The 15,958-nt window shown below is 47.6% G+C and overlaps 1 long non-coding RNA gene across 1 annotated transcript; it reads left to right on the top strand.

The window, feature by feature from the left end:
- Nucleotides 1–42: 42 nt before the first annotated feature.
- LOC132233641 (uncharacterized) lies at nucleotides 43–15,298 on the top strand. The gene is made up of 3 exons (XR_009452681.1): nucleotides 43–152; nucleotides 4,271–4,339; nucleotides 14,910–15,298. It is a non-coding gene; the product is annotated as an uncharacterized LOC132233641 (long non-coding RNA).
- The last annotated feature ends 660 nt before the right edge of the window (nucleotides 15,299–15,958 follow it).

Raw genomic sequence — 15,958 nt, forward strand, 5'->3', positions numbered from 1 at the left:
CCCACCTCCGTCCCCGAGAGGCAGCCCGACCCCGCCCCCTCCCGGCGTCCGGAGGCTTTGTGGGGCTGCGCGGGTTGGAGGAACGCTGGCCGGACCTCCGGGACGTGCAGGCCGCCTGGTCCCGAGAGAAGAGGAGGACGGTCCGGCCCCAGGTGCGGCGAGGCCCGCCACATCGCGCCTTCCGCCGCTCAGCGCATGGCGGGAGGCGCGGCCGTGGTTCCTGAACTGACCCACGCGGGGGCAGGGTGGGGGGGTGGGGCCCGCACCCGCCCAGCACGCGTGCTCCCCGGCCCTCCCGACCCCGGTCTGGGTGGAAGGCCGCCCCACCTGCTCAAATCCCGAGACCCCGGAGGAGCAGGGCCTGGCCGCAAGCACGTGTGAGAGGCCACAACATACCGTCCCATTAGGGCTCCCACACCCCGTCCCCCCCTGCCTTTCTCCGCTCTCAGGTTACTGGGAGGCGGTTTTGGGGAAGGAGGTTCTCCTGGCCTCTTCATCCGTGCCAATTCTGGCTGTTAGGGCAGGCCTCATCCAGACACGGGGGGCCACCCAGCCCAGGGGCCCACCCGGGACGGTGGGGCCAGGCCGGAGGGGGTCCACGGATGCATTTGCCACCTGGGACCCAGTGTTTTGAATCAAATGATTCTCATTCCCTAATTACTCTGGTTCATGGAATTACCCCGTGAAGGGGAGACATTTGGGGATCCCTAATTTATGGCACAGTATTAACTAGGGCAACAATGAAATAGCTTCATGTTCAACATTTATAAATTTCAAAAGTCCACCTCAAACCGTTTGTAGTGAGCACGGCTAACTTTCTCGGCATGCCTCTCCTTGTGGCCCAGTCAGTCAGGAGATGGAGGAGCAGGCGTGGTGGCGGGTGAGGGAGGATGCTGGGACACAGTCTAGTCTAGTCCCTTTGTTCACAAATGGGCGTCTGACATCAGGGGCAGGAGCCCAGCTCTGCCTGCATTGCTCTAGGGCTGCCGGAAGGTCAGACCTCACTGGGGCTTTGTGATCTGTGAGGGTCCCCCGGGCAGGGGTCAGGGAGTAACTTGACCCTCTGAATACCCATCAGAAAACCTGGCCTCTAACATGGTGAAGTATCACCGTGCTGGGCCCTTTCTGTGTTTTGATGGAGGGTGAGAATTGGAACCAGAAAAGAGGCCAGTGGTTCTGGCATCCTACACAGCAGCGCTAGTAAGAAAGGGAAGACCAGGGCTGGGTCCAACACAGCTTCAGAGCCATTACGCTTGGCCTGGGCAAGTGAGCGCTCCTGGAACCTTGGTTTCACATCTGTGAAAGGCACTCTGTGCTGTGAAGACGTGAAGGCCTGGGGAATGCAGTGGGCATTATTTGCTGGTGGACACTGGTAGGCACCAGCCTCTGTGGCCATCAGCACTGCTGATCTTTGGGAATTTGGTTGCTAATTTCCCTGACCTCAGACACCAGAGCCCAGCTGGGAAGGCTGATGGGGCAGTTTGAGAGGAGGAAGAGGGAGAGGAGAGAGGGGAAGGGGTTGAGGAGGGGAGGGGGGTGCTCCACTCTTTCACAACCAACAGAGCCCTGGTGGACCCTGGGAGGTCAGCCAGAGCCAAAGGTCACCAGAGAGCAGGGTGGAGGAATGAGGGCTCAGAATGGTGGGTCTAGGAGTTGCCCCCTCAGGAGGACTGGCCAGAATAGAATGGAGAGGTTGTCCAATTGTAGACAGCAGTGGAGACCACCCCACAGTGAGCCATGTGGTGGACAGGGAGTGGGAATTCCAGGAGCCTCTTTCTGGAAAGCTGCCAGGTGAAGGAGGAAGGAGGGAAAAAGGGAGGAGTGCAGATGGAAATACAGGGTGAGGAGATGTGGGGGAGAGGGGCAGATCCAGGGCCTTTAATTTAGGGAGGGTACTCAGGTGTTCCTAGGTGCAGGAGCAGCTGAAAACCCTTGGATGGCCCCATCTCAGTCCAGAGGACCCAGGGTGGGACCTCTTCCTGCTACAGCTGCAAAGGAGAGACAGCTAACAGGGTGGGTTAGCCACCGTGGACAAAGGTTCCTTGTGTGTGAGGAAGTGAGTTATCTCTTGGAGGCTAAGTGACAGGTGGGGGCTGGCAGGTGGGCTTGTGGGGAGAATGGTGCAGGCTGGGAGGTTGGCTGGTGGCACTGGTTGTTCACTATTAGGCTTCAATGTTGATAGTGTGATGGAATGTTCTAGAAGTCTCAGGGGGGTCTGAAAGCTTGATTAGGAGAAGTTGGTCTTCGATCTGGGGTTATAAGCAGTTTCTTTCAGAAGAGGGGAATAGGCTTCCATTCATCTCTGGGACTTAGTTTCTCAGTTTTGGAAAAACCACCAGACAGGCCCTTTAACTACTAAGGCAAGTGCCACATGGTTCTCCAGGAACCTTCTGGAATGCAGATGCTGGGAGCACAGGAGCTGCTGGCCTTGCTCGGTCCCTGTGGCTCCCTGCTCTTTTTCTCGTTTAAGCAGGTAAATGGAGAGAAAATTCTCTCCCACGGCCTAGATGAACTGAGGATGCAGGTGCCTGCTGACTGCTGTGGGGCTGGGGATTTGTGGTGTGTTTAATTGTTGAATTTTAGTCTTATTTACAGAAAAGGAAGATGTTCTTCTTCATTTCTTTCTAATATTTATTTTTAGTTCTGCTTTTCATGGTTATTTTTATTCTAAGATTTTTTTTTCTCTACATGGCGACCCAATATTCTCACAACCATTTATCAGTCTCTCTCCCACGTGTGGCTCCACTTGGTACATGAGCAGAAGTATTTATAAAGCTATTTCTGGGTGTTCTATTTTATTCTATTGGTTTATTCGTTCCTGTGCTGGCCCCACACTGCGGTCAGTTCTATCTTAGAAATAATCTGCCTTAGTAACCATAGGGTGCATTCCTGTTGGCACTTCTTTTCATGAGTTGCCTCAGCGATTCACAGGACTTGTTATCCATCCATATGATAGAATCAGTGTGTCTTGTAGCTAAAGGTTTTTACTGGAAGTTTTGTTTCAAGTTGCATTAAATGTGTAGATTGTTTTCATAAGAATGTGTTGCTGGGTACCTGGAGTTTGGTGTAATCAACTGTGGAAAGACACAGACAGGGGAGTGACTATTATCAAGGGAGAACTTTTACTCACAGCTCCCTACACACAAGAGGCACACAGGGACATGGGGCCATAGGGCAGGGTTCTCAATCTGTGAGCCGCGACCCCTTTGGGGGTTGAATGACCCTTTTACAGGGGTCGCCTAAGACCATCGGAAAACACATATATAATTCCATATTGTTTTTGTGATTAATCACTATGCTTTAATTATGTTCAATTTGTAACAATGAAATTGGGGGTCACCACAACATGAGGAACTGTATTAAAGGGTCATGGCATTAGGAAGGTTGAGAACCACTGCCATAGGGGGAGGAACCAGGAGAGGTCAGGGGGCATAGAAAGTGAGGGAAAACCATGGGCAAAATCCTTTATTTGTGACTAGAGGCCTAGTGCACGAATTTTGTGCACTGGTAGGGTCCCTAGCAGCTACCGGCTGCCAGCTGGGGCCTCCCTCCCTTCCCCTGGCTGGCCCTACCCCCTGGTCAAACTCCTGGATGAACTCCCTGTCCAGGGGACAATTTGCATACTACACTTTTGTTATATAGGATTTCCACAAGAGGGAACAGGCCACGAAGGGTAAGCAGGCTTACTTTTGGCTAGTTTGAATAATTTCAGTGAGGGGCTCAGGGTGTAGGGCTGCCCCCTATTGTCTGGTTTCTGCCCTGAGGTGATTAGGGCAGGGACATTGGTCTGGAGTTTGAGTGCCTGATTGAGGAGAGGGTTGGTTTGCATTTGAAAGGTGTGCTCCCAGGCAGGTAGCCCTGGGAGAGGCAATCAGTCTGCAAGGCTCCCAGATGTCAAAGCATTAGAAATACCAAAAAAAAAACATGTTTCATACAGAATATATGATACTTTGCAATTTTAAGCATTGTTTTTCACCAACATGGTTATTTTTTTCATTTATTTAAGTCTTCTTAAGTTCTTTAAGAGCATTTAAAATGTTTCTATGTAAGGATTCCATATTTATTAGATTAATTCCTGGATATATTATAATTTTGTTGTGGTAAAATAAAGGAGTCTTACTGTTTGCTCATGGCTCGTATGGAGGAATACTACTGGTTGTGTTGATGTTGTTGAGGTTGTGTAAAGACAGACTGGGGGGGACCAGAGGCCATGGTGGATGCCTCTGTCCCAGGTGGCTGTCCCTGGCCCACGCTGCTGTCTCTGCTCTAGGTGGACGCAGCCCCAGGTGGATGCAGCTGAATGAGGGACCCCAGCACCTGCAATGGACCAACCTCCCAGGTAAGCCACAGAATAATGAGAAACAGTAAGTCCTGTGCTTTTCAGTAGCTAAGTGTTGGCATGTTTTGTTAAGCATCAATAGTATCTTCTAAAAGGCAGGTGTTTTAAATTTTGATGAGGTCCAATTTATCAATATCTTTCTTTTATGGGTCATGCTTCTGGTATCCTGTTTTAGAAGGACTTACGCACACCAAGGTCATTAAGATACTTCTAATAAATTAAAAACAATTTTAAACTTTTAAAAAAGATGTTCTTATTTCAGAAGTCTTGTGGTTTTAGCTTTACATTTAGATCTATATTCCATTTTGAGTGAATGGTTGTGTGTGGCATGAATTGCTGGTACATTTTTTCCTTTCTGGATATCCAACTGCTCCAGCTGCATTTGTTGAAGAAAATACCTTGCCCCATACAATTACCTTGACAACGTTGTCAAAAGTCAAGTGATCATGTCTATGTGGGTCTGTTTCTGGACTTTGTATTGTGTTCCATTTACCTGCAACATTGACCTATGCCCATATCACACTGTCTCTATCACTGAAGCTTTATATTAGGTCTTGAAATTAGATAATGTAAGTGCTCCAACTTTGTTCCTCTTCATCAAAATCCTTTTGACTCTTTTAGATACTTTCATTTCCCATACAATTTTATAATTAATTTGTTAATATCCCCAAAAACATCTGCTGGGATTTTTAATGAGATTGTGTTGAATCTGTTGATTAATTGGAAAAAACAATGGCTTACCATTATTGAGTAATTCATGCTTGGTTATTTAGGTTTTCTTTAAATTTTCTTAGCAATCTATATATATAAAAGCCTAAGCGACTGAATGACTGGTTGACTGGTCGACCGGTCACTGTGATGCACACTGTCCACCAGGGGGAAGACGCTCAATGCAGGAGCTGCCCCCTGGTGATCAGTGCACTCCCACAGCCAACCTCCTGTGTCTGGCCAACCTCCCGTTGTCCCTCCCCCTGGCCAGCTGGGTGGTCAGTGTGCTCCCACAGTCAACCTTCCCTGGCTGGCCAACCTCCTGCGGTCCTTCCGCCTGGCCAGCCAGCCCTATTTGGCCCCGATCACAGGCCAGGCTGAGGGACCCCACCCATGCACGAATTCATGCACCGGGTCTCTAGTCTATATATAAAAGCCTAAGCAATGCAGGAGCTGCCCCCTGGTGGCTAGTGTGCTCCCATAGTGGGAGCACCGCTCAGCCAGAAGCGGCGCTCACAGCTGGTTAGCGCAACTGTGGCGGTGCAAGCTTCTCCTGCCTCCATGGCAGCGCTACCTAGTGGCGGCACCAGCAGGCGCAGTGGGGCTGGGATGAGCGGGAGCGGTGCCCGGCCCCCAACTGCCTGCTTCTTCGTGCACTGCTAATCCCTCAGGGGATATCAGACTGCTGGTTTCAGCCTGATTCCCCACGGGGTCTTATTGCGAAAGGGCACAGGCCAGGCTGAGGGACCCCACTGGTACACTGGGCCTCTAGTGTTTTATAATTTTCGCTTATAATTTATCAATCTTATCTATGTCTCTCTAATTCTGTCCCTAAGTATTTTATGTTTTCATGTTGTAAATTGTAATTTTTAATTTCAACTTCCAGAAGTTTGTTGCTTGCACATACAGGCACCACCGAATGCTGTGTGTTTACTATCTATTCTGCAACCTTGCTAAGTTCACTCATTAGTTTGGGTAGCTTGTTTTCAGATTCTTTAGAATTTTCTCTGTTTGTAATCATGCTACCTGTGCATATAGCTTATTTTTCCAAGCTTTTGCCTTTTGTTGTCTTTCTCCTTTTTCATTTCACTGACATCCTCTACAGACTTGAGCAGAAGTGGTGAGAGGGCACCCCTACTTGTTAACAACCTTGGGGCAAAGTGTGAAGTCATGATGTTTGCTGCAGGTTTTCCATAGGTTTTCTCAATAAGGTTCAGGGTGTTCCCTTCCATTCCTTGTTTGTTGAGAGTTCTTGTCATTTTATTAAAAAAAAAATCTATCCTATAGTTTTTCTCCTTAATCTTGTTAATATGTTGAATGAAATTGATGGATATTCTAATCTTAAACCAGCCCGTTTTTCTGGATAAGTGCCCACATGCCTGGTATTAATTTACAGAGCACGATATTTATTTTAGTTCTGCCTTTCATGGTTGTTTTTTAATCTATCATTTTTTAAATGAGTTGTGTTTTCAGTGTTATATCTAAAAAGGCCTTGCTTAAATCAAGGTCACAAATGTTTTCTCCTGTTTTCTTCAATAAGTTTTGTAATTTTAGATTTTGCATTCAGGTCTATAAGCTTTGTGAGCTAATTTTTATATGGAGTGAGGTATAGCTACAAGGCTTTTTTTTTTTTTTGCATATAGATATACAATTGTTCCTCCATTTGTTGTAAAGAATATTTTTTCTCCATTGAATTACCTCTGCACCTTTGTCAAAACTCAACTGACCACATACACGTGCTTCTACTTCTGGAATGTCTATCCTGTCTTATTGATCGGTTCATCAATGTTTTTTTTTTTAAATTTTATTTTATTGCTTACAGTCTTACAAAGGGTATTACATATGTGTCCCTTTTTTTCGGTTCATCAATGTTGATGTCAGTTCTACACCACTTTGTTTGCTGTCGCTTTGTAATGTGTCTTGAAATCAGGGAGCATTGCTTTAGTTTTCCAAACTAAACTCAGTTTTTCCTTTTTGAAAGGTGTTCCAGTTATTCCAGATCCTTCTCATTTTCCACTGGAATCTTATAATCAGTTTGTGATTTTCCACACAAAAAAAAGTCTCTGCAATTTTGATCAGGATTATGTTGACTCCATGCATCAATTTTTTAGAGAAATAACATCTTAACAATATTGAGTCTTTTGATTAACATTGCATGTCTTTCAATTTATTTAGTTTTTCTTTAATTCTCTCAGCAATGTTTTATAGCTTTCAGTGTACAAATATTATACATCTTCTGTCAGATGTATCACTATTTAATTTTTCAGTGCTACTGTACATGTACTTTTTTTTTAAAAAAGTTCATTTTTCATTGTTCATGGGTAGTATTAGAAATATGATTAATTATATATAGATTTTGTGTCCTGAAACCTTAGTGGAATCACTTGCAAGTTCTAATAGATTTCTCAGAGGTTCTGTATTTTCTAGTCAGAAAATCATGCTGTCTGCAAATAAAGACAATTTTAGGTTTTCCTTTCTGATCTGATGCCTTTTATTTCTTTTTCTTGACTGATTTTATTGGTGAGAATCTTGAGGAAGTTTTCGAACAAAAGTTGTGAGTGGGCATCCCATCTTCCTGCCTGGGTGTGATGTATTACCCTGTTACATTGCTGTATTCTGTCTGCAAACATTTTAAAGGGTATTTGCATCTATATTCATAAGGGATAGTGCTTGACTGGTTTGGGTATCAGAGCAAGGTTAGCCTTCTAGAATGACCTGGGGGTTATTCTCTCGTGCTGACGTTTCTGGAAGAGCTTTTGTACACCTGGCACTATTTCTTCTTTAAACATTGGTGGAATTTCCCATGAAGCCATCTGGGTGTGCAGCAGTAGTCTTCTTTCTAGGGGGAGTTTTTTTTTTTAACTTAAATTCAATTTCTGTAATAGATTTAGGGTGGTGTCTGTGGGTCTCCGGCCTCCCTCTCCCTTCTCTTACAAGGACATCAGCCATGGGCTGTGAGGCTCCCATCTCCAGGTCTTACCTAATCACCTCTGCAAATAAGGGCGCCCTCACAGGAACCAGGGGTCAGGACTTGGGCCTTGACTCAGTGGTGGCCTTGTGGGAAGCTCAGCTGCTCAGATCCCTGGCTGCCCACCATCTTCGGAGGCTCTGAAGAGGGGTGTCTGGGTTGCAGTGTTCCCAGTGAACCATGGGAACAGGGACTACCCTGTCTGTGACTCCCCCAAGTCCCTCCACACTTCAGGGAACAATTGCCAATGTGGGCAACAGGGGATCATGTGGGTGATGCGTTTCTAAGGAAAAACAAAATTGAGGAGCTGTGCATATACCACCCCCCTCCACATTCTTATTCAACTCAACGCTGATGCAATTTGGAGAAAAGAAAGAAAATATTACCTATTTGGGGACTTAAACTCGTCAAAATACCATGTTGATAAATGTCAGCTAGTTGAAAATTATTACATAGGAGTGACAGTTGGCAGGTTTTATGTAGCACACAGTAAAGAAAGTGATTTTCTGTGTGCTCAGCTTAGTTTTAAGGTGAAACTCAAATAAAGAAACACAAATAAAATACTGTTTTTATACCCTGAAGAATTTACATGACATGGTTCCTTAAAAGACAGAAAATGTGGGTATCTCGGTATTTCGTAAGTTGTCCCAGCTGGAGCTCATGTTACCTGTCTGTGGGCACAGGCTGCGCAGGGCGCGGATGAGGTCAGCCTCTTTGTCAGGGTCCCTGCCTGGGCTGCGGGGCACTGGGGTCGCCCCAGAGAGATCAGGTTGCTCTTAGGGCCTTTCCTCCTTCCCACACCTGGTGGAATGAGGACTCCACCCATTAAGTCCCCAGTAGAGGAATCGGGTTCTATGCAGCATCCTGACACTTCACAGCAATGCCCTCTGTAGACGGGCTGTACAGCATCATCCTGTGCGTGGTTAGGTGACCCCCCAGTACAGGCTGTGCCCTGGCACCCTGTGGCGGATCCAGAGCACCTAGAGGCTGCAGTGCTATAGTCACGGGCCCAGAAAAGATGCCTGCCAGCACCTGAAAAGCCCAGCGGCCACCTTGCATGGAGAACTCGCCTTGCTCTGCTCCTCCCAGGGCTCCAACGCCTTTCTCCTCAGCCTCCCAGATGCCACAGAAACCTCGCTTCCCTCCTGCTCACCCTCCTCCGTCTTGGCCAGTGGTTCTTCCCCACCTTGTTCGCCCCTGAACACACCTCCAGGGCTTCCGTGGCCCTCCTTCGTCCCCCCTCCCCACCCTCCCTCCCTTTTTCCTCCTCCCTCACTATTTTTGCTGGGGCCATTTTATAGACAGGAAAATTGAGGCATAAGAGATTGTGCCAGGATTGCAGCTAGGGCCAGTGAAGGCTGTAGCCTCGTTTCCAGAAGTCTTTCTTTTTGCTCAGGGTCTGGATTCCCCGGGGCTGTTGCCCATGGTCATTATTTCTGCAGGTGGCCTTCCAGAGAGAGGCCCTAGTTTTACAACCCTTGGATTCCAGATAAAATCATTTTCTTCAAATACACAGTATTTAGCATCAAATAAGAATCTAAATACTTGACATTATATATTTTATTTGTAAATTTCAACTCTTATTCAACATGCAGGTCAGCATTTAAAACATGAGGCAGTGACGTCAACAGCACAGCCAGCAATCTGAAGCCGCCATGAAAACACAGGGTTAAAGGGCTGCGAGTGATTTAAAAATGCATCATCCGCACAGGGTCTCCCTCAGCTGTGCCATCTGTTTTATTTTCCTTGACATAAAAAAACACACGATCCTCTTTCCTATGGGCCTTTATGCAAACTAAAAATACTTTTGAAATTCAGAGGCATGGAAACAATTTTTTGGTGTTTGAGTACAACTTTCTTCACACGTTGGATTTGCAGAACAAATGTTTGCATGTAATTTTGCTTCCTAAAATGTCAAAAAAGCACAAATATGAAAATGATTATTCTCAAAGGAGTGATCTTTTATGAAAAAAATGCATATAGTAATTCTTTCCAGTTGGTTTTGAGAAGTAATGTGTGGAATTATATTTGCAAAGTTGCAAAGACAGAGATCTCATTTTGTGGCAGGAGGGAGAATTCCTTGAGGCACGATTCACTGTGAGGAAGGGGCACTGGCCTGGCCAACAGTGGTTATGTTCTGGCTGCAAATGGTCATGTGATTACATTCTGACAGCTAGCTGTGGTCATGTGATTATATCCTGGCAGCAAATGGAACACAAGCACAAGATGGAATTAATGGGAAGTGCCCTTAAGGGGAGGGTCCCTGCCTGATGGCTGGAAGGTGAATGTAATGGCTGGAGCTACGGCATTCATTTTGCGCTATGAGATAACCTGGGGTATGTAAGTCATGCCAACAGAACTATCAGAGAGTAGGAGCCTGAGCATGAGCCCATGGCGGATGCTCCCAGGCCTGGATGACTACCTTTGACCTTCATGAATGTGAAGAAGAAGTAAATGTCTATCTTGTTTAAGTTGTTATCATATTGGATTTTTCTGTTCCTACTTGCAAGTTAACTTAATCCTAATGAATATACATACCACTGGTATGCTTGGACTGAAAGAGCAAAGCTGGGGTGATGTGGTATTGATTTTTGCATATTGAAATTGATTTAGAAAGCCCTTTTAAATTCCTCTGAGTATGCCTGTCTGCTGCTTCCTCTTCAAACCCAGGTTGTTTCTCAGCCCAATTTCTACAGGACCTTTTGGCCTGGCTCCCTTTACCCCTTCCCACACCATGTCACTCCCCCAAACCCACCCTGTGCTCCCTTCAGGAGGGTCTCCCCAGTCCTCGGTGGTCTGTCACCTCCTGAGCCTCCTTATTCCTCTCCTCAGTGGGCCTAGAGCCCAGCAGAGCTCTGGAACATGGTAGGAGATCAGGATCAAGGTGCCACCTTTGCTATAAAGTCCTGAGACATTTTGATTGTATAATATTCATTGTCTGTAAAGAGAAAGAGAATCAACTCATTTGGAGAACCAAAAAGTTTATTCTAGGAGGATACCTATATATAAAAGCCTAATCAACCGTCCACCGTTCGACTGTTAGCTATGATGTGCACTTACCAGCAGGGGGCAGACGCTCCAACCAGTAGGTTAGCTTGCTGCTGGGGTCTGGCTGACTGGGACTGGGCTAGATTGGCCAGACATGCCCTGGAGCCCTCCCATGGTCCCTCCCTGACTGGCCAACCTCTCTGGTCCCTCCCTGGCCCCGATCGTGCACCGATGGGGTTCCTTGGCCCGGCCTGCGCCCTCTCGCAATCTGGACCCCTTGGGGTATGTCAGAGAGCCGGTTTCGGCTTGATCTCCATAGGCTAGGCGAGGGACCCCACTGGTGCACGAATCTGTGCACTGGGCCTCTAGTAGTGACATAAATCTTCATATTCATTATCTAACCCTTAGTATGTCCTAAGCTCTGTCTGGGATGGGAGGACTTAGGGTGACAGGTGGGCTCTGCTCCCAGCTGGAGGTGAACACTGACATTGACACAGTTGGGCCCCTAGGAGTGTGTGGGAAAGGAGGTACTGGGAAAGGTGGAGGAGCTCTTAGGAAGAGAGAAATAACTCCTACTGGGAAGATCAGGAAGGTCCCGGAGGAGGCGGCATTTGAGAAGTTCTGGGAAGAGGCCCAGGAAAAAACTAGTGAGTGAGGAGGTGGAAACATACATCATCAACGTCATTTATTGGAGGCTTGTCTTGTAAAGTCCCAGAGCTAGAATCTTACCTGTGAAGGTGGGATCAGTCTGTGAGCCTGCTCTCTCCCCCTCCTTCCTCTCTGGGGACATGACTGCTATTGACTGGCTCCTTGGCAAGGCCTCTCACCCATCCCCAGAGATGAATGGGTGCAGCAGGTGTGGATGGGATTGGCAGGAGAGCCACAAGCACCCCTGAGTCTGCTGCTCACAGCCACACCTGTATGCCCACCTGTACCTGAATGCCCACTGCACCTGCACACACACCTGCCCCTGTGTATACACCTGCACCTGAACCCACACATGCAAATACATACCTGTGCACACAGCTGCTCCTCCACACACTCCTGCACATACACCCTCACCTGCATGACTACCTTCCCCTGCACACACACCTGCCCTCTTCACCTCACATGTGCACTGACGCCCCACCTGCACAGCCAGGTAGGGTTGCTTTGTACCAGTTCTGGCTTCAGCAAACAGGAAGTCACCCTGAGTGGGAAGCACTTGGTCTCTGCTAACAGATGCCGAGAACCCCCTGACCTGCCCCTCCACTCCAGGATGTTTGTCATAGAGGTCCTTGTACATATTTTCAGTACTTGAATTGATGAGGCCAGGAACTCTTACTGGCTTGGAGGCCTTTTATAACCCACTTGAGTTTAAAGATTCAATAAAGAGGGTGTGTCTCATAAAACAAGGTACAGGAAAGTAGCATTTGTGTTTTGGGAAGGACTTTTTGAATGTAACTGGGGGTGCAGTCCTGGACTCTTGGAAGTGTGTTTAGCATGTGTTTCACTTCATCATGTTTTTCTTTTTAATATTCTTTTTTTTTTTTTAATATTCTTATTGATTTCAGAGAGGAAGGAAGAGGGAGAGAGAGAGATAGAAACATCAATGATGAGAGAGAATCATTGATCGACTGCCTCCTGCATGCCCCCTACTGGGGATCAAGCCTGAAACCCGAGCATGTGCCCTTGATTGGAACCTTTCAGTCTACAGTCCAATGCTCTATCCACTGAGCCAAACCAGCTAGGGCTTCATCATATTTTAGAATGATCCCCATTTAGGACACACACTGGTAACCCAAATGAACCTAATGTCTTTGGCAGTGGTGTTCTTCCTGAGTGGAAGCACTTGGTCTCCGCTAACAGATGCTGAGAACCCCCTGATCTCCCCCCCCCCACTTCAGGATGTTTGTCATAGAGGTCTGACATATACACTTACATACCATTCCATTGTGCCAGCCCCTTCCTATATGGCAAATACTCTAGTTTCTGCCTGGCTGAGTAAAACTTTATGCAGACAAGGCTATTTTCTGCCATTCTCCTTTCCTCTGTGCTTGGAATTAGAGGATTCTCCTAGAAATTCATTTGTTACAACAGTGATCCGATCGCTGGGATGAGCTGACACCAGACACGGGTCTTTTTTAATTCCCTGGAGTTATACTTCATGACATGGAGAGGCGATAGAGAAGGGTTAGAGCACGGGCCCTGTGTGACCTTGGGGTGACAGCTTGTCTCTGCCTCAAGCTCTGTCCTCACCTGTGATATGGACGAGGTAGAACCTGCCTGAGGTTTTTGTGAGGCTCAGAGTGCGTGCAGGGAAGCGGGGAGCAGAGCGCAGCCCGCAGCCAGTGCTCGCTGAGCCGCTGTCTGTCAGGTGCCTGGCCATCGCCTTCCAGGACAGCAGTCCTTTCACGAACACGGGGGATTGGGTGAACAGGAGCACAGCCCGAATTCTCAGTTCAGCAGAGTTGATGTGGCCGGGTAAACACGAAGATGGACTCTTAGCAAGATCAGGGAATTAGTCACCTTTCCTTGAGAGGTGGGTCCGGGATTGCAGGTGGGGTTTTGTAGAAAGCCGGGTGTGATTTCAGCCACTGACCATATCACTGGGGAAAAGCACTGCCAATTCAGCAAATCTCAGGAAAACTCCGAGTTTGAGTGTTTCCAGTTCCTAGAGGAAAAGTTGGAATATTCCGTGTTGGGCAATTCACCACCTTCTCTTTGAACACATGGTTTCTTACACACTCAAGATGGGTATGTGGGCTCAGCTTGCTGAGGTGCCCTCCATTCTTCATCGTAAAGTGTGAGCTCATTACTACATCCCATACACGTATTTCTCTGGGTCTGCGTCCCTAGCCCATGTGCACAGGGACGTAATTTAAAAGTGTAATATGCCCGGCCAGTATGGCTCAGTGGTTGAGTGTCAACCCATGCCCCAAGAGGTTGCCCGTTTGGTTCCTGGTCAGATCACATGCCCAGGGTGTGGGCTTGATCCCCAGTGGGGGCCATGCAGGAGGTAGCCGATTGGTGTTTCTCTCTTATCATCGATGTTTCTATGTCTCCCTCTCCCTTCCTCTCTCCCTCAAAAAAAAAAAAAAAAAATCAATAAAATATATTTAAAATAAAATTTTAAAAAAAAGAAATAAAAGTAAAATGTCTCCCCCTTTAAAAAAAAAGTATACATATCACACAGAAAAGGACCAGAGGTCCAAGGCTGTCCCCGTGGCCCCTCCCCCAGGGCTGCCTGAGGTTGGTGGGGGAGGAAGGGGGGAGGGGGGACAGGGGTTGGGGAGAAAGGCATGAGGACTTGGCACCATCATGGGAGGGAGAACATTGAACAAGTTCTTTCCACTTCTGAGCCTGGGTTACCTGATCTACAAGAGGGGTTTATGATACAACCCACCTCTAAGGTTTGCAAATAGCATTTGCTGTGGAACCTTAGCATACGCTGGCCCATAGGAAGCTCTTAAACATAGCTGTCAGTGTTAACATGAAAAGCATGAGCCACTGTCTCTCACCTAAATATTAAATCCTGGTATTTCTCACTCACTGCGCCAGCTGAATGAACAGACTTCTTCGCCTTCTTCCATTAGGTGTACAATCATGGCCTTTTATTTTTTTTCCGGTTTGGGGGTCTGCTGGGTGTTCATGACGGGTGGATCCACGTCCTCACCTGACCTCTCAGGAACCACGTGGACTGATGTCCTGTGGTCTTTTAAAAATTGTTATTATTATTCTAAATCAGAGTGTGTTTTCACAGTTGGTTTCATGTCTTAAAGGCGCTGCTTAATTTTATGAGAAAACATGAGCTCACACCTTTGACGGTCACAGCCATGCTGTGCTCTGTGGAACGTTAAATGCGCCCAGGCACTGCAGGAAACCCGGTTCAAAACCTGAATCCTAATCCTGTCCCTCACTCACCAGAGTCCTGTGGGAGCGGCTGCCTCCAGATCTTGCTTCTCCTTTGGTCACTGTCCAAAGAGCTGTGTGGAGAAAATCACGAAGTAAACGGTCCAGCCCCTAGGCTTGGCCTGAGTCCCGAGGAAGTCAGCTGGGCTGGACGGCACGTGAGCCTCTGCTACAGACCAGAGTGACCCGGCTCGCCCATAAAGAGCCAAGTGACACGAACTCAAACGCCAAGAGGCAATAGATCTAAGGAATCTGCCTTTTCATTGTTATAAAAAAACAAACACCTGGGAAAATGCTGCACACAATGAAACAATATACTTTGTGGGAAACTCATAAAGTCTTTACGATGTTGCATTTTGTGCTATAGGGTTCCTGTGATTTATAAAGTGTCTCCAATAAACTGATGTGAGGGCCATTTCCTCCTTCCAGGCGCCCAGCACAGCCTTCCCCTGGGGCCCTCGGTGGTTGCTCCGCAGCACTGTGGGCAGGGGACCCCCTCCCATCGGCTGAGAGTCACAGAGGGTTCCTGCAGGGCCCCAACAGGAGGGACAGAGACGAGAGCCCTGGCTCTCTGAATCAGCACGGCTAAGCACACAGGAGCACTGGGGGCCCCTGAGTGCGCTCCCCACAGCTATTTCTGCAGCCATAGTTGTACTTAACGGGTGGGGACTGTGAAACTGGGGTTCCCTGTATAGAAACCCACACTGGGAAATGGATGGATCCCCCTAAAAGGTGTCGAGTACATTTCCATTTCCGTGATGTAAAGCAGGTATTTGCTCGTTCTACTATCTGGCCAATTACATTTGCAGGGTTAGGGCCAAGGAAATGCAAACACCACCTTGAGGAGACACACCCCCACCCCTGAGCTGGCAGCATGAGGGTCGGCCAGGCCACCTGTCAGGAGACCGCAGTGATGCTCAGAGGAGAGGAGAGCAGCCCCTGGGGCGGCAGGGCGCAAATATCCAATAAACGACACACACACGCCTTGTGATCTAGGAATTACACTCCTGGAACCTGTCCCAGAGGAGTCTCACGCATGAGGAGAATCTTTATTTGGAACTGTG

The sequence above is a fragment of the Myotis daubentonii genome, chromosome 4, assembly GCF_963259705.1.
Source record: "Myotis daubentonii chromosome 4, mMyoDau2.1, whole genome shotgun sequence".
In the NCBI taxonomy this organism is placed as follows: Eukaryota; Metazoa; Chordata; class Mammalia; order Chiroptera; family Vespertilionidae; genus Myotis; species Myotis daubentonii.